At 31.8% G+C, this 19,495-nt stretch overlaps 2 long non-coding RNA genes across 4 annotated transcripts in view; one reads left to right on the forward strand and one right to left on the reverse strand.

Annotated features, from left to right (window-relative positions):
* The window catches only part of LOC123668715, a 28,940-nt gene extending 15,314 nt beyond the window's left edge, over positions 1–13,626 (reverse strand). The window contains exon 1 of one of the 2 annotated variants that reach the window (XR_006745631.1): positions 13,569–13,626. This is a non-coding gene — a long non-coding RNA (uncharacterized LOC123668715). Of the gene's footprint in view, positions 1–13,324; positions 13,532–13,568 lie in introns of those variants that run through there. The other variant, XR_006745632.1, reaches the window with a different exon arrangement.
* Positions 8,002–9,354, forward strand: LOC123668711. Of its 2 annotated transcripts, XR_006745627.1 has the most exons (5): positions 8,002–8,195; positions 8,394–8,614; positions 8,713–8,874; positions 8,963–9,126; positions 9,238–9,354. It is a non-coding gene; the product is annotated as an uncharacterized LOC123668711 (long non-coding RNA). The 2 variants fall into 2 exon arrangements; XR_006745626.1 differs by lacking the exons at positions 8,002–8,195; positions 8,394–8,614; positions 8,713–8,874 and having other exon boundaries at positions 8,890–9,126.
* Positions 13,627–19,495: the final 5,869 nt, after the last annotated feature.

A 19,495-nucleotide genomic window follows, 5' to 3' on the forward strand; every position in this document is an offset into this window, starting at 1 on the left:
CAGTCCTCCTACACGATAAGAGGTCTTGGTCCAGAACAGTCACAATTAGAGGCTGTTTTAATTTTAGACTCAAAACTGATAGTAAAAAAATCGTTTTATTTTTCGTCAACCAGCTGGGAAGTTATGTTTGCTTCTTACAATACTTAGATAGAGCTCGCTATAGATCTTGATTCGCTCTTGACTATTCAAGTAAGTACGCTCTCATCTAACTTTTTTATTTCTGTTATTTAAAGTATGGGTTGTTTTAATTAACTAATAGTCACTTATGTCAATTTTCATATTTTAAAAAGAATTTAAGAATTACACAAATTTGACAAACATCAAGATTTTTGTTTTATGTAGTTTTTACGTTACTGTCGAACGGCTTTATCGTATTTCGACTATTATCTTAACTGTCAAGCAACTCCTTACAGCATCAAATTTGTGATCAAAAATTTGGTGAAACGTATTTTCCATACTAGTCGGTTAAACATGTAGAAGGTTTTCCTAAGTATCAAACAGAATCACATATACACAAGAAAAGTTTGACAAACTATTGGGCCGTGTGTTAGTGCTCATGACAGAAAAATTGCAAAATGCACGAAACCTTTATGTTATTGATGCTTTTTGTCCTTAGAACCAACATTTTGCTTAAAACCACTGTAGGAATGTAAACTAATGTGTTTATTGTGTACTATTTTTCGCCATATCTTTAATTGTAGGAACTAAAGCAAAAATATCTGTCTAAAATATGTACATACATAGAACGTTCACTAATTTATAAGCATCCTATTCAACATGTTAAAAATTTAATCTTCCTGATTTCAAATCCTTGGTCGTGGCAACAATAGATCAGGTAAAAAAGAGACCCTGCCGTTCTTTCGGCTCCCAAATCTAGCCACTCACGAAATATTTGTATAAGCTACGATTGGCAACGCCGCTGTCATTTCTAAGCAGCCAAGGGGCGTAAAGTGTGGCAACGTCGCATAGCCAGGATACGTTCCGCTGCGTGACTCTGTGATTCTACTCATCACATTAGAGGGCTGCCTACCATTGTAGCACTTGTCACGTATTATATTTTTATATTATTTAATTGACTAAGAACGTCTTTCCAGTAGATCTTGTGATATCAGACTTGACCATACACACAAACACACACACATGTATTGTGATATTCTTCAACGAAATACCTAGTATTTTTTGTTTTATTATATACTAGCGACCCGCCCCGGCTTCGCACGTTTGCAAAAACTACAAGTATTCCTCTACTATATTATGCATGTATTATACATATAAACCTTCCTCTTCAATCACTCAATCTATTTAAAAAACCGCATCAAAATCCGTTGCGTAGTTTTAAAGATTTAAAAGCATACATAGGGACAGGTAAGCGACTTTGTTTTATACTGTGTAGTGAAGAACGTTCGACATGATAAGTGTTAGTGTAAATAAAAAAGAATATTTTGAGTTTGCATACCAATTCTGGTGGGTTCATGTTACCTAATTAGAATAATAATTACTTAATAAGGTGCTACTTATCCACAATAAAAAAATTAAAATTGATTTAAACCTTGGTTGCTGTAAATACTGAAAGAAAATTAATCGTTACAAATTCTCAAGATTTTTGAAATTTGCAACGATAAGTTTTTTCGAGTCATAAATAATTTAGCTGCAACATGCAATGTCTTATTTGAGGCCTAATATATAGAAATATTTCAAGACAAGCTTCTTATGCATCTTAATAAAATAATAGCCTTGTTTTATAAGAATGAATTTAATAAGAATGAGATTTATCAGAAGGGAAGAAGATTAAAAATCGTATAAGACACGTTAAATGGTCATTCATAACATTAAAGCACCTGATGACCGAGCTTAAGTCGGTATTTTTTTTTTTTGTATATCTTGTGTTTCTGAAATTATATTTAAATTTATACGAATTACATACTGATGAAGATAATAATAAAAAATATAAACTTTTTTTTACATCCGAATTAGATACAAAAGAAGAAACTTGAAAAAAAGGAAATAATAATAATAATAATAGGACTATTAGGTATTCGAACCGAGGTCTTTTGGTTTTAAGACCGCCCGATTTCCCACCTGAGCTATTCTAATGATATTGTAGCACTTTTTCATACCCTAAATACACGGATAAAAGGACATTTTCTAAAAATTAATCCTAGCTAGATCGTTGGAGTTTTTGGCCTAAGTAAGTAAGGTTGTGATAATTGACTGCTATAAATCAGTAATGATAAATAACTATGACGAATACAAGTAAATGACGCCACTAAAACTAAGGTATTGGCTATGGAAACTTCATAGCTTATTTGTGAATTGGTGCGGGTAAAAGGCTTATGCTAAAAAAATAGTTACGAGCTAGCGTAGTTAATGTTATTTTTTATCCAAACTAACACAGAACAACAAAGCAACAACAACTCAAAGTCCACTTACGTTTTAAAGACTACAAATTTGGTTTTGACAGTTCCTCATATAAAAAGTTATGCTGCCGATGAAGAAGATCAAATTAATAATTAATTATTCATCATGTCTACTAGTGCTAGGAAGTTTCAACGCTCTTCATGAACCAAGCTTTGCGAATGGAAACTTGTTTGAAAAGGTGTCAGACAAGAATAGATACGATATATAAAAGTCTTTCTGTTAGCTACAAATTATGCAACTAGTTATGTATAACACAAGTTTGCATGTTTTCAAAAGCTTGCACTTTCTTAAAGAGTAACTAATCTTTCAATTCCTATTTAGTATACACCAAATTAATAAATCTTTACTAATTTAAAGTCCCTATTAATCCGTAGGGTACGTAATCATTTTGTTTTTAATTGCTAATATTTACTCACAAATATGCGATTGAAGTGGATACTAGAATGTTATATTAATACATAAGTAAGCATAGTCCTAAAAACTAGAACAATAGGGTACTTTCGGTAATGAATAATAAATTATAAAATTTGATAAAAATTAAAATTTATGTAGAAATATACTTAAATATTCTGATTTGGAATCATAAAAGCACATTATTGTTTTAATATATTGAAATTAAAGGTCGTATATTTTAATCTGTATATCACGTGACCTACACGACCCGCCATGGTATGACGGTATGCGGATAATAACAAAATTCTGTCAGCGCTGTAAATAGGTATACCTAAATCTATCAACTTTAACTTCAAGGAGTAATAGTTGTGCTCTTTCATTAGTGCATTTCATTTGTACCTATTTATTTAGTAAAATGCAAAAAGATTTTGCAAAAGCAGAGAGTACGAATCTGCCAAAAATTGATTCAATGACGGTTGCAAAGTTTTTTGCATGTAACCCAGACCTCTGTTCTGTTGAATTTCGGAATGTTAAAACATCTTTGTAAGTATTACTTGTTATATTATACTATTTTTTTTAATGTAAGTGCCAGGTATACTTAATTTGAAAAATAATGTTAGAAAGTGTTAGGTTATGTTTTATTACTTATTTTACTACCAAATTAAGACTTAATAGTTTTTTTATTGCTAGTATTTGTACACCAACGATAGCTATTGTAATTCATCATTTTACACAAAAACACCAAATATTTGTAGCTGTTAACGTTGAACGACAATGAGTATAATATGTATAAGGTATTAAACTTTAGACGTGTTGAACGAGTTCGGTCTTATACACGTCATACACGACTTTTGTTTTTAAACATATTACGTCACCAAAATGGCTGATACCGTTTTCGCGGAAATATAAAAGGTTTAAAATGTAATTAAATTTTATGGTATGAAAGCGTGTTTATTTTGCCGATATATATTTTTTGTTGCTTTTTATTAGAAAACTAGCGACCTGCTCCGGCTTCGCACAGCTATAAAATATAATTATAACCTATGTCATTCACTGAAAAAATGATTAAAATCGATCCAGTAGTTTTGATTTATTCATTACTGCCCGTGATGCGCACGCGTTAACTTAGAGTAAAAGCCGGCCGGAACCGCCGCAAACGCTACGTACCGCGATTTTTAAATCTGTAATATCTTCGAAAATATTCTTTTAAATCATTTGCTGTAAAAGGCCATATAGATCTATATTAAATCAACAATGTATTTAAGGTATTTAATTAGATAAGGATTAATGCTGTATTGGTTAAAATCGCTTTGGAAATTAGCCATTATTTGTCGTAAAAGTAAATGACAAAAAATGTCATTGTGGGATATCCATATATAAAAGAGATAGACATATACCATAGCAGAGTTTTCTGTAGATCTTTTCAATGTGTACAGTACTTAGTACATTATTTTGATAAATCTCGTAGGGTTCAGACTGTGTTTGCAATGTAAGCGGAAAAATGTAATTATTTACGACATCACATTAGAAACCTCAAAAATAACAGTATTTCTCCACTATTTAATGGATGTTATTATACATATAAACCTTCCTCTTCAATCACTCTATCTATTTAAAAAAACCGCATAAAAAACCTTTGCGTAGTTTTAAAGATTTAAGCATACATAGGGACATAGGGACAGAGAAAGCGACTTTGTTTTATACTATGTAGTGATCGACATTTTGAAGTACTGTTTCAAACATAGTAGAATACTCTATTGATTTTTTAAATTGATTGGACTGTTCATACAGTACGTCGAAATCTTTGAACTTACAAAGCTAAGATATAGCATACTGAGACGTAACAACAACACACAAAAGTGGATTACCTATAAACCGCTTTAAGAATTCTGAGAGTATATATACATGGATGACTTTGAGATCGGTTATTGAAGTAAAACTTCTTTGCACACACTTGACTTGAGGCGTAAGCTGGTGAATGCGTGACGAGAGTGTTACGAAAAGTGTTATCGGGTGAGACAAACGAAATTTGAAAGGGAGATATAAGTCAGATGGGTCTCAAGAAATTTTACGTCACATGTGTGGTCTAAAGCATATTCGTTTTTTTTATTTGATACAATCGTTAACTGTGCGCAATAACTTGGTAGGAAATTCGGTAGATATTTCCTTTGGCGCGAGATCTTTAGTCCTTTGTAGATGTAATCTCTCAACTGCGCAGGCCCGGCGTAACGTTTGACTACAAGCTGTGTCTTCTAGTCATCTTCAAGGAATTACAAAGAAATCAATAATAGAACCCCCTTATACCAACATAAAAATTATGTTAGTAAAGAAACGTTTTTTTTATAAATAGGTACTGTACTACTACACTGCACCCTACATACATACATAACACAAAGAAGAAATTAAACATTAGCGGTGTTTGTATATACTACATTAATATATGAAACTAGATGACCCGGCGAACTTCATATCACCTGCATATATTTGTAAAAAATTTGTACCCAAGACTTTCTGAACGCAGCTATAAATATTTTATAACCAAGTGACAATATTTTTTTTTTTTGACAAGACAGATGTTTCACAGCTAGGAACATTTTTTATCGGAAAATTAAATTGTCAATTTTAGTATTTTCTGTTAATTATTATTTATGATTTCACCGTTTAAACCTTCCCTGACCTTCCACAAATATTTCAAAATGAAAATTAGCTAAATCTCTCCAGCCATTCTCGAGTTTTATTTTAGCAATACAAATGAACAGCGATCGATTTAAATGCCAAATGCTATTGATCTGTCAGAATTGCGCCGAGAGCTAGTACCCACCTAAAGCAAAAAATTAAAAAAATACTTATAACTGAAAAATAAATATATGTTAAGTACCTATACAAATTTATTTAAAACTATATAACTATAATAGACACCTATAATAAAGTCTACCAAGAGTCATTTTTATAAAGTTGAGTAGTAGGTAGATATCCTATTACCTGCACCTTGTAATTAAGAGATTAATAAAACGCTGAGACGACCGAGTGAGACAGGAACTAGCGGATCATATGACAATGTGCGAGTAGTGAGAACGAGTCGTCACTCAAGAGTTGCTGACAAATAGCCCGGCTACGGTACAAACGAACGAACAAAAAAGTTTGAAGCAATAAACACTTTATTGAGTCAAACACAAGGATTTATTTCTTTTAACAAATTTGGACCTCAATAAGTGTTATATAAACATTAGTTGAAAGCTAATCATTTTAATGAATTTTGTTTTATAATTTACCTTAGTACCTAGTTGGTTGACCCTTGCATAAGGGATTTTAATTATAACTTATAGAAAATAGAAATCAGTTAATAAAATAATTAAATAACTATTTGAATTACATATTATTTAAATAAATATAGGTATAACAACCGTTCTGGTGTAGTGGTGCGAGTAGTCGCCTAAAATACGTACGGTTTACGGGTTCGATGTCCGCTCGGGATCGATATTTGAATTTTTACAAATATTTCTTTCCAGTTTCGATGTCTGTCTTTGTGGGTCTCCCACGTTAATCCGTCGGTCCCGGTTGTTATCATAAATACCTGATAGCGATCGTTATTCATAGTCAACATATCTCATTCTCGTTACTCTTACTCATACTCAACATATCCGACAACCCGCAGTGGAGCAGCGTGGTGGTCCAATGGTCGTTAAGGTCCAATCCTTCCCCTACATGGAGAAAGCAGCAGGATGCAGTGGGATGTTACAGGCTGAATATAATTTAAATATATTATTTCCAGTAAAAGTAAAAAAAATAAATAAAAGCTTTTCACACACAACACAATGGAAGTCTTACGCTAGCGTTACAGGAGTATAATTATTTTCGACCTTGGCAAATCTGAAAAAAGACCGCAACGATACACATCTCGTACGGGTTTTTATCAAAAATGTAAAAATAATAATTTTTTCCTATTTTTTTTAAATATAATACGAGTATAGCCTATCACCCGCGGATAGTGTAGTTCCTAATAGTGATTTTTTTAAAATCGGTTCAGTAGTTCCGGAGCATATTCAATGCAAACAAACAAACAATCAAATGTGTCCTCTTTATAATATTAGTATAGATTATTTTATTCTTTGTGAATAGATCTTTCATCATCAAAAAAGTACAAAGATACACTTGACCTTCAATAATATGTTTTCCGGATGAATAGTTTTAGACATACGGGAAGATAAACATTAACATGGATAGTGTTGCCGCCAGGCAGGCAGTAAAGATTAACTACATTTTTATACAGGTATTAATAATGTGATAAATGAATTGGAATTAAGTTGTTTGCGATTCGTACTAACTTGTTTCTTTTAACATACTAGCAAATTTTTTTACTAAATGTTGTATTGACTAACGGCCGAACCCAATATTCAATCTATCTCTGGTTATGTCCTACTAGAGACAGAAATATCTATCTATCATTCATTTTACTGACCCAATAAACTTGTCGACGATAGGCAATCCTATCCTTCAAAGCTGTCTATCGACGAGAGGGAGGATAGCTTACCAGAGATAACAGTTCGTATGAAAATGACAGTGTAAGCGTCCCAATAATAATAGAGTTCTATCTGTCAGTAGCGTTGGTTATCTTTAGTAACAACAATATCCGATCTATAGTTTTCGGGGGATAACTAAGATTTATTAATTGAAAAAGTATTTTCTTTGTTTAAAATAAAATTAATTTCGAGTGAAAAATAATGGCAGACTCAAGTTCAAGTAGCAGTTCAAGTGATAGGTATTGCTCTTTTGCAACAATTAATTGAATAAAAATAATAAGTTTCTTGTGAAATAATACTTATTTTACTCATCTTGTGAATAAAAAAAAAATTTGGTGAATGATTGTATAATTTGCAATGATTTGTATAATTTGAATTTTGATTTGTAAAAAAAAAATACAAACGAAACGACGATTCAATAAAGCGTAATGGCGTCGTAGCGTCTTTTCATGGAGCATAGAGAAAAGGAGACCGATCGCTACGTACTAAAGCATAGCCCGCCTGTCCCTAAAAACTTGTACATAATTGTAGTTCATTTTCAGCCACCAGTCTGCGCTGCTGACGGTAAGTTGCCTGTGTGAAGTTAGCTGTTTATGTCATGTGCTTATGAGTACAAGTAAATGAAGTTAGTTGAATAATGTATTTTGTAAACAATGCTTACAAATTTTCTTTGCGGCATTTGTGAGAAAATAATCGTGCTCCGTAATTTTTTAATTTTTGACCAAAAGAAACATTAAAAAATGGTGAAACATTGTATTGTGCGTGGATGTAAAAGAGATTTAGCATCTGATCGCTAAAATAGAATGAATTACTGAAAAACAATTTGCGTCAATCATCTTTATTCAAAGTACCAAACTACCAAAGGTAATAATATCTTCATACGTTATTGATTCATAGCTGTACATTGGAATACTGAATATGTAAAATTATTATTTGCTTAGTTAATCATGATTTTTTTAAATAAATTAATCTTTATTGAACTTTTAAGAAATTGTTGAAATTAAGGTTAATTACAAGATTTGCAAGTAATTACATTCTCAAAATTTATTCATTCACTTTCAGAATAACGTATTGAGGGAAAATGGGTAAAAGCTTTATCACAACAATTGACTCCAAATCAGTTTGTGTGTGAGAAGCACTTTCGCGAAGAAGATATTAAGAAAATTGATCGATTGATTATTAATGGAGCTGAAATTATCATCCCTCGCGAAAGGTGGACTCTTTTGAATGACAATGTCATTCCAATAAACCCTCAGGATTTGGAAAAGGACATTTCTGAAGAGGTTTGAATGCCAAAATTTATTATTTTTAGATGATATTGAAATATAAGAAATATCAACTCTGTTTACTTTACTTTAAAGTTGTTTTTTTTTTGTTACAGCAAGTTCCAATAGTGCAAAATGACATTAATAACTGACCAATCGAAAACCTGGATTATACACAACCCTCGTTAAAAATCGTTCAAGGTAACAATTTAAAAGAAGATTCTCAATCAGCAGGACCCCATCATATGGAATCACCAGAGATTGTAACAGCTAATAATGTAAAAGAATTAGATATTATTATGTTTATCATATTGTTATAGATTTGCGAGATTTTAATATTTTTTTGTACATAAATTTCAACATTAGGTCATTATCTCGAACATGTCTCCACCATCATGTGTTACACTAGAAGAGATCCATGCTCATTTTCACTCAATACTGATCCAAGGATGGTGTTATTTTGCTTGTGATGAAGAGTTGATATTATATAAGATATGAATTTTACTATTTCCAATAATCTTTCAGTGAAGGTAAATAATTTTCTCATGCTTTTTTAAATAATTTTATCTATTCATAATGCATACAGAGCATTTTATAAAATTTATTAAGTTTTGCTCACATAATCATTTCTGATACAACAGGTTTCTTTCTCTCAACAACCAGAAATTGTTATTGATACTACATCATCTATAGAAGATATAAAAATGTATATGGAAACTCTGCAAGCCACTATTTTATGTAAAGGAACTGACATACACTATAGGTACGATATATTTTCTTTCATTTCTTTTAATATAAATAAAAATCTCATACTATTACACATTAGGTGAAAATTGAAAATAAACTTAAAGATTCACTTAAATCGAGGCTCCATCTAGAACTGTGACACCTGAAGTAAAAACAAGCATCAAGTACATCTTTTAGTAGTAGTGTGAAAAGAAAGAAAGTATCTACATTACCTTTGAAAAATTCCAAATCATCTTGTAAGTCAATAGATATGTTTTTTAGGTAGCAGATTTTTTTTTGTAATTATCTAACTGTATGCAAATGAACTTGTAAATAATGTAAATACATTTATAAAGCAATTTTATGGAATAAAAAAATATGATATTTTAATTGTTTTTTATTTATTTTACTACTATGTCGTTAAATATAGCAAATTTTGATCTTTCATTTCTACTAACTATAACTCAATATTGATACTAATTCACCACTTCGCCAGTAAACCTGTATAGTAGTCACAATGCAAAGGCCACGTTTATATTGTCTCATTGTTAATTAAATAATTAACAGATAGTCTAATGATATGGATAATATATTTTTGATAATTTTAGTACTATTTATTGACTCTTAATTTACTTTGAGAAAAGTTGTATTTATAATTATAAATTATGTGAAGAAACATATTTTAAGCATCATTAAAAACAGTAATTGTGGTGTTTTTATGATTTTTATTGAAAAAAAAAATTTATAAAACCATATCAAAATATGCATAATATTTTTCACAATTAATGAGAGACAATAATGTACTTTTTATACAAAAAAAGCTATAGAATACTAAAGGTGGTGGTTGCGGGTTCGATCCCCGCACATAACAAACATTTGTATTGGCCATACGGATGTTTGCTGTGGTCTGTTTGTGCAGTCCTTTTGAGTCTCCCCACCGTGCCTCGAAGAGAATGTTACGCCGTCGGTTCCTGTTGTTATCATGTACATCTGATAGCGATTGATAGGGAATAAATCTGCCAACCCACATTGGAGCAGCGTGGTGGATTAAGCACTGACACGGGGGAAAGAGGCCTATGCACAGCAGTGGGATATTAGAGCATTACATGCTGAAGCATACAGGAAGAATACCACTAACAAATGCTATAGTTTTAACTTATTTAGTATCACAGGACAAAAAAGAAAAAATATAGACCTAATCCCAGCCATGGGATGTTAAAATATTGATCTTATAAAAACAATTTCACATCTTACTGATAAAGTCTCAGTATCTGTAACTTATTGAATCTATAACGATATGAAACGGATAAGTTTCTGAATGTTTTCATTCCGCTTCACACTTCACTATCTGGCAAATACTTTCTATTCAGAACCTTTTTAAATTATATTATAGGTAATTTCATATTCGAATCTTATTAATAGGTAAACATCGTAAATATTTTAGTTAAAGTACATTTACAATAAATGTGAACAAAAAATAAAGGTTATAAAAAATGTATAAGTGTTATATTAACTGTGAAGTTTTATACTAAGCTTCCTATCGCAACTTTATTGCATTGAAATAGATTATTATTACGTAACTTAATCCAATATCGTCTACTTCTGAATGAATCTTTATTGTGAATTAAATTAATGCCCATGGTTAAAAATATGCAAACACCTCACAGACTTATAAATAAGACAGTCTTCTCTATAATTATTATTTAGTACTATCTGATCCGAAAGGCACGTCCTTTTTTGCGAATTATCGAAGTTTAATCACTATTCTGATTTTTCTTTTCAATTTATGCGAAATTTTCGCAAGAGTTCGCCACGTATATACACATCTCTGGAGTTGTTATATACGTTGAATTTTTTTTTCTATCGGTCATTGTAACTTATACTTAAAATATACATAAGTTAAAACTTAAAGAATATCAGGTAAAATGAAACCCAGTCTCTTAATTTATATGCTAGTGTAAATTCGAAACAACATCTGTAAAAGCGTAGAAACGTGTGTATATTATTACGATAACAACTTTTACAACTTTTTGAATTGTTGTAGCTCAGAAACAGTTATTCAGCTTGTTAGGAATTTATGCACCTTCGAATCTCTAAAAAATGATCGAACTAAACGTTGATAGACTTGATAGAACAGTTCAAATTAGCGCAAAACAGCCCGCGCTTTTATTGAGGCAACTTAGCGATCGCAGCGCTACGCTATTTCGTCGATATTTTCGGGACACTATTTTCTATAGCGATCGTTCTCCTCTTCTCTATGCTCCATGCGTCTTTTCGTGTCGTGTTAAAACGTTCCGTTACTAGATTTACCATGGATTCCATATTAAAATAATATCATTTATTATAAATTAAAAAGTCTATGTAAAAATTAATTTGTCCATATTTTTATAAAACAAGATTACTTTAATATGAATAAAATTTGTATGACAAATTTAAATACTACAAAACATCTGTGTAACATAACTGAGGCCGTCTGTGACGCTGCGTATACTGGAATGTAAGGAAGAGCTCAGGTAGCCGGTCTATCTACAGCTAATTGGAGATAGTAGTCCCCTATGCGAATTATTAGGACAACTACAAAGGATAGATAGTTAGTTATTAGCAGTCGATGATAACTACCTATCTCTATCTTTAGATTGAATATTGGGTTCGGCCGTAAGAGCTCAGATATCTTCAATAAAATGATTGTAGTAAACAATAGCCCGGTACAATAAAACGTTAATTAATTATGCTCTTTAGAATCGAACAAAGGTTATATGAGCCTTTTAAATAATGTAAATAATTATTTTTAAATAAAATATGATGTCCATTATGTGTGAAAAAATAAAACTTCCAACGTATCATTTAAAAATGTTCGTCAATAATAATTAAATATTCTAAGGAAATGTATAACGTTTAAAAGTTTTTCTAGCTGTTCACACACACACACACACTTAAGCCTATCGCAGTCCACAGCTGGACATAGGCCTCCCCAAGTTCGCGCCATACTTCCCGGTCTTCCGCAATCCTCATCCAGCCTACACCGGCAATCTTACCGACAATCTTCCAGCTGTTACTAGAGTATAAGATTTGCAAATATTATTTTATCTAGGTATCGAATATTAAAATGAAAAGTATTTACAGTTGTACTGAATGCTACGCTTCACGCTTCAGCCTGTAATATCCCACTGCTAGGCACAGGTCTCTTTCTTCATTTAGGAGAGGGATCAGAGCTTAATCCACCACGCTGCTCCAATGCGGTTTGGCGGATATAACGCTATCTATTGAACGCTAAATGACAGTGAATTCATCGAGACAAGACAAGACAGTTTCTTATAATAATAAAATAATCTTAACATTATAATATAGCGGCTGGCGTACAAGGTGCACTGTGACGCGGTGCACAAACGTAGTTAGTAGGTTAGGTTAGGGTCATTAGACCTTGTAACTTACACCGCGTCATAACATCGAATCGTTTTCTGTGTTTCATAAGAGATACTTATGTTATACTTTTAAAATAGTACCTATATATTCTTCATAAAATTTGTTTTATCAATATTCTGATATTATGAAACAAAAATATTTTATTTAACTATATTTCTTTATAATAGGTACGTGCCTTGAGAGCACAAGCAAAATTTCCATGTGTATATCTGTTGTCTCCATGTGTATATATATGTAGATAGTACCTAACAACAAAACATTTATTATACCGATTGTCGTCAATATTTTTGACATTAATAATATTTATATAACAATTGTATAGAGTATTATTATAAAGAAGGAAGAGTAGTCTATTCAAGTTGTACTGTGTATATCAAAGAATGCTTGAGACGTTATAGTTGTTCCTTATACTGAGGTTACGATAATAAATAAACAGAGTTATGCATTTGATAAGTTGTCAAATACTGCGTTCCTATAATACCCCGGGGTTCAATGACACGACTGATAGAGATATGGATACTAGCGACATCTATGAGCACAGCGGAGAAACATATATTCCATTACGAACTAACTACTCACGTGCAGAGTATGCTGTCGTTTTGTAAAACACGCAGTCAATATTATAATTAAAAGCACATGCACCCACAGTTTTTAAAGACATTTGTTGATGAAAAAGTGACAATCCATACAAATCACGTAGGCGACACAATTCTTAACAAGGGCCCGGGACGGACTGTGAGTAGTGAGTATCCGGGCATTTGCACGATCCCTTTCGTGCTTAGGGCCGATATGCAGGCGGCTCCACATTGGCCGCATTACTCACCAATCGCGTCGCTCGCAGCTCTTCTTTGCCACTGGCCCGGTGTCACAGCGGAAAAAGCGGTGGGGAAAATCGTCAAACGAATTCGCTTATGTTGCTTAACATTTCTCCCGCCATTCGAATTACACATAAATTGGCTGACGAGGCCACACCGCTCTAGTTAAAGACACCAATCGGCTGCTGCTGTTTAACTAGATGATAAGAAAATTTAGACATTTAAAGTCCATGTGATTTGATATGTGATAAATTTAATTTCTGTGTCACATCATATTACTGTGGTAACAGCAGTGGGTACTACTATTCTTAAATAGGCCCAACTATTGTTGGCACTTAGCTTATTAAGGAGTCAACTCTATCTTATTACAAAATTTTACAATATTATACATATTTACAATGCACAAATTAAGAACTAAATATTGACAGATACTTAGGTATAAATAATGTCCACATGGAATGGTGCCAAGAATGCTGGTAGCATTTACCCGTTAAATCGCTACCGTAAAACCGTTCGACTTTGCCGATATTTCTTGTGAATTTTAATTCAACTTTAAATATTTTTTTAAATAATACTATTTCCAATGTGTTATTGCGCTACATAATTGGTAAATGTAGTGTTCTTTGCAGAGTATATGTGATAATATCAAGTTAATGAATATTTGTGTGCCAAAAACCTCATCTTTGGTCAGCGGCCCAAATATATTGTACTTTTTACAAGTTTGCCCATTTAGCGGAAATCTTTGTAACTTCGGTATTTTCTACCTTAAGAAAAAATATTTAACTATTATAGGACCTTAATAATTTGAGTGGGCAAAGTTAAAACAATTTTTTTTTTTGTAATTTTTTATACAAATAAAACGATGAACAAGGGTTGTTACATTTTTATTACTAATCAGTACGGTGTACGTACGTTACGTAGTTGACGTTACAATCACTTATTTCGCTCTTAAACATTAATCTAAAAATATTTGAACTACCATACAATTTGCTGTAAAGTACATGCACGTATTACTGGGTAATTTTTTATCGAACAAATCAGTCCGTGGATTTTTACAACATATTTATAGAGTATATTATAGTTTTACAACAATTTTTGTCATGGGGCTGCCATAATCTGCTGAAGTTAACAAAACGTTTGCCAATTTTTCTTCCTCTTCATCAGTGAGCTTGGTTTGTCCTCCAAGTGATTTTAAGTCAATTTTTTTTACATTCGTGGAGGGATCCCGAGCCTCTTTTATGCCTCCCGACTTGACATCCTATTATTTTCTACCATTTCAACCGCTAAATCTAACATTTTTTCCTCTGAATAATTTCGGTATGAAAATTAATATATCTACCTTTTTTCTTTCTTCTATTTTTAGGCTTAGTCTTATGCATTATGAAATAAGTTTAAAAATAAATGAATTCAGCAAAATTAACAAATCATATTAGTCTAGTCATTAATAAATCATATTAATAATTTAATCAACTATAGATATCTTTATTACACTTCAGTACATGATTGATAGACAACGCGTAAATCTATTAGACAGACTTTCATATAAAGGGTTATTATATTTAGACAACTAGACGAAACAAGTTACATCAACAATATACATACAGATAAAAAAAAATGTACAGTGAACGTATATTTATAGCACCGATCGCATCCCTGATACATTACGAACATCACGAAAAGATGCGGAAAGGGAAGTCATCGTCCGCCCGGCAGTTTTAGATTGAATGAATTCATGTTTTTTTTTTTTTATTTCGTTACCTTATAAGTATCAATATAAATTACTGATACCCTCAGTGACGAAATAGCAATAACAGAAGGAACTGCACAGGGTTCAGTTTTAGGACCCCTTCATTACTTAACATATGTTAACGATCTTAAAAATGTTGTAAAAACCTGTGAAATGTATCAATATGCGGATGATACATGTCTTCTGTCGGCCCATCATGATATAAAACAAGCAATTAAAAAAATTCAATATGATTTTGACCAACTTTCAAAATGGTCCCATGATGTTGGCCTAGTAATAAATAGAGAAAAAACAAAAGCCATCTATATAAGCTCAACGCAAAATAGATTCTCTGGGGACATACAAATCACTGCACATAGCCATCAATGTTTTCATAATTCATATACTGGTATCTGCAACTGTAACCACATTGACTTTGTTAAAACTCAGCGTTACCTTGGTATTACTATAGATACTAACCTCAATTGGAAAGAACATATAAACAATGTCTGTGACAAATTACGTGCCCTTTTAGCCAAATTAACCATAATTAAACCCAAAATTCCATTCTCAATACTATTAATGTTTTATAAATCTTTAGGTGAATCTATTATATCTTATGGACTAAGCACCTACGGTCTTACATTTAAATCACATCTCGATAGAATCTATCATCTCCAATTACGAATCTTAAAAACAATCGTACCCATATACATAAGAAATAAATACAAAAACAACGCATTGAAATTATTTAACTACTGCAAAGTAATGCCAATACACACTAAAATAAAATATACATTATTAATAGAACAATATTTTAATTCAAACATTCAAATAAAAATGAGTCACTATAAACTAACAAGAAATATTACAAATCACACATTAAAAATACCTAGGCATAGTAATTTTTATGGAAAACGTACGCTTGAATATATTATTCCTTTCCTAATAAATAATCTGCCATCGAATTTAAAAAAAAAAATTCAAAAAAATAACTATAAAAACATATTTAAAAAATTCTTTTTAGAACAACTTAAAGAGACAGATTGACATGACCGCATTTTTTTTTTTTTATTATGATTATTACTTTTTTTTTTTTTTAACCACTTAATGTTATTTTTTTTCTTTCCAATTATATTCACATGTATAATAATCTATATTTATATAGCTCTATATCATATTTTTATGTTAGTAAATAATATATAGTATGTACTTTAGTATTATTACTTTAGAAACACAGTGCACTGTTAAACTACCTATTCATTGTTTTTGCTGCACTGTTTATCACATAAATTGTATCTTTTTTTTCTTCTGTAAATAAATAAATAAAATAAATAAATAAATAAATAACATTGGGATTCTTTTTTAGGCCCACAATGCTTCAACATCGCAAATATGTATATATATTTTTTAATTATTGATGCACATTTCTAAGAAAAAAGAAACCGCTATTTTAACAAGCAGTTTTTTTTAAATTGTATATCACAACATCCAAGGGCTCTTAGTTGCCCATACCATTTGTACTAGTTAACAGTCAGCTAGAGAAAAAATCATTCAACTAGCAATATTACACGGTAATTTTAATTTGTGAAACAAACTCAATTGTTTCACCTTTTCAATAAAAGGTGATAGATATTGAAAGATAGCAAAAAGAAAAGTTTTTCTATAAACATAGATACTCAAATAAATTCAGGAAACGCCGATTTTAACTTTAGCTACCTGTCAGAAAATTTCAAAGTGAGTGTTAATGTAGAGACCAACCGTGCTCCAATGGCACAACTGAAAGCCATCAATCAATCAATGTAGAGTCGAGTTTTCCGGCAGTAGCTGTAGACGTATCAACTATAAACGAATCAAAACAGTCAGCTGTTACCTATAACATATAGGTAAGCATTAAGTTGCTTTGCTTACCATAGGAACAGACGACCGTATGTGACCGTGTGTGTGTATATCTATAATCCATACATATATAAAAACGAAAGGTCACTCATCAGGAAATCTCCGAAACTATAACACCTACGAACTTGAAATTTGGCAGGTAGGCTCCTTATAGGACGTAGACATCCGCTAAGAACGGATTTTATGCAACTCGATCCCTAAGGGGGTAAAACGGGGGTTAGAAGTTTGTATGAAAGTTCTATGTTTTTTAAGTAAGAGACTTGTAATATAAAATGTATGCTCTATAGATAATGAGAAGATGTCCAAATAATGCATTGTAATCTATCTATCTATCTAAATATATAGATATAAAAAAAGGTCACTGATTCACTCATCACGAGAACTCAAAAACCGCTGGATAGTCCATCACTCCAGGATGGATAAAGATGAAATTTAGCAGGGAGGTAGATTTTAGTTAGTAGACGTCCGCTTAGAGCGGATTTTGCGATATTCCACTGCTAAAGGGGTTTAATTGTGGTTGATAGTTTGTATGAAACATATGCAGCAGCTATAAGTTCGCCTGATAGGTTATTTATATTACAGCCTGAAAATAAAACTAAAAATGTGGTGTATAGAGAGGTTTTATAAAAATAACTATTAAATTATCATAATGTGCTTTTTAAACAGTTGCTCAGTGTGATAAGCATTTCAAGAGACTGAAATAAAAAAATAATTTGCGTTAAACATCTTGATAGTAATGCATATCTTCATAACCACGCGGACGTAGTCGCGGGCAACAGTTAGTGTTAAACAAAGTCCCCAAAAGTGTATGTGATCAATTCCCTCGATGCAATTTCACCAATGGAGAGAGTGCTTTAAGAGGAAGGTTTACAGAACGGCTAAGCCAGTTTTGATGAGAGTTTCACTGGAAGTTTGCCGGGAAAACTTTGTGACACACTGATTTCAACGCGGGCGAAGCCGCGGGCACAGCTAGTATATATATATTTAGAAAAATGTTTACATAACATGATACCGTTGTTGGAACATCCTTTTAAATTTTTAAGTAAGTGTTTTACCTGTATCAGGATGTCCCGCTCTTCCATATTCATACTTATAAAATTAAAACTTAACACTATCATAATTCAATTACAAAAGACAAAAAAAGAGTTTATTTATGTATGTTTCTGAGTGTTTATGTGTGTGTGTGTTTGTGAGTGATGTGTTTAGTATATTTTTAGGTAATTACTTCAAGTAAAGCCTTAGTCTCTACATAATTTGGTTTTGTAAGCCATTCAGTTAGTGATTTATTTATTTCTTATAAAAATGTTTTTGGGAAAGTGAAAAACTCTCAAATTGATATTGTAGTGAAAACCTCGTTTTTTTGTACGTGTTTCTCTGTATCTTTTGTCGCATATAAATGTGATGTTGTAGCATATATAACGTAGTTAGCTCAATGCACCTACGTAGTCTGCGTAGCTGTATTTTGACAAACAATTTTAATACGCTTCAGCCTGTAATATCCACCACGCTGCTCCAATGCGGGTTAGCGGATATATTCCTTACTATGAGTAACAATCGTACTTGATAATAATCGGGACCAACGGCTTAACGTGCTCTCTGAGACACGGTGGGGAGACTCTCAAGGACTGCACAAACACCCAGATCACGGCAAACATTTGTAAGACCAATGCAAATTTTTGTCATGATGATACATAGGTATGATGATGATGAGGATGACACATACACGTGAATTTTACTAATACTCAACTCTGCACACCTACAAACGTCTGCTCTTGTACGTCCTAAGGTTGGTTGGTAGAGAATTCTTTTATCATTAAGCCCACCTCTTGTACAATTCTTTAATGTATTGTGCAATAAAGTAGTAATAATTAAATAAAATACAATATGACTAAATACAGAAAATAAGTATAATACAGAAATAAACACGAGTGGGCTGTAAACATATTTTTTTTAGCTACCTACAGTAAAATATTTTTTTTTAACATCATGTTTTATGAAGTGTTTGCACACTTCTAGTTAGTCAAACAAACAAAAAAGAACAACTTATTTTAAAAGCGTTTATGAAAAATAAAACATCTTAATATATACATTAAGCGTCACGTTGATAGTTCGCGATGGACTCTAAACCGATAACTAAACTACTAAACCGATTTTAATCAAATTTGCACACCGTGTGCAGTTTGATCCAACTTGAAAGATTGGCTATATTTATTAGAGCTATATTTTATTTTGAAATATGTAATTATTATATTTAAGAAAAAAAAAAATAAGGCGAAGTTCGCCAGGTCAGCTAGTAAGTTAATAAGATAT

Source organism: Melitaea cinxia, chromosome Z (genome assembly GCF_905220565.1).
Source record: "Melitaea cinxia chromosome Z, ilMelCinx1.1, whole genome shotgun sequence".
Lineage (NCBI taxonomy): Eukaryota > Metazoa > Arthropoda > Insecta > Lepidoptera > Nymphalidae > Melitaea > Melitaea cinxia.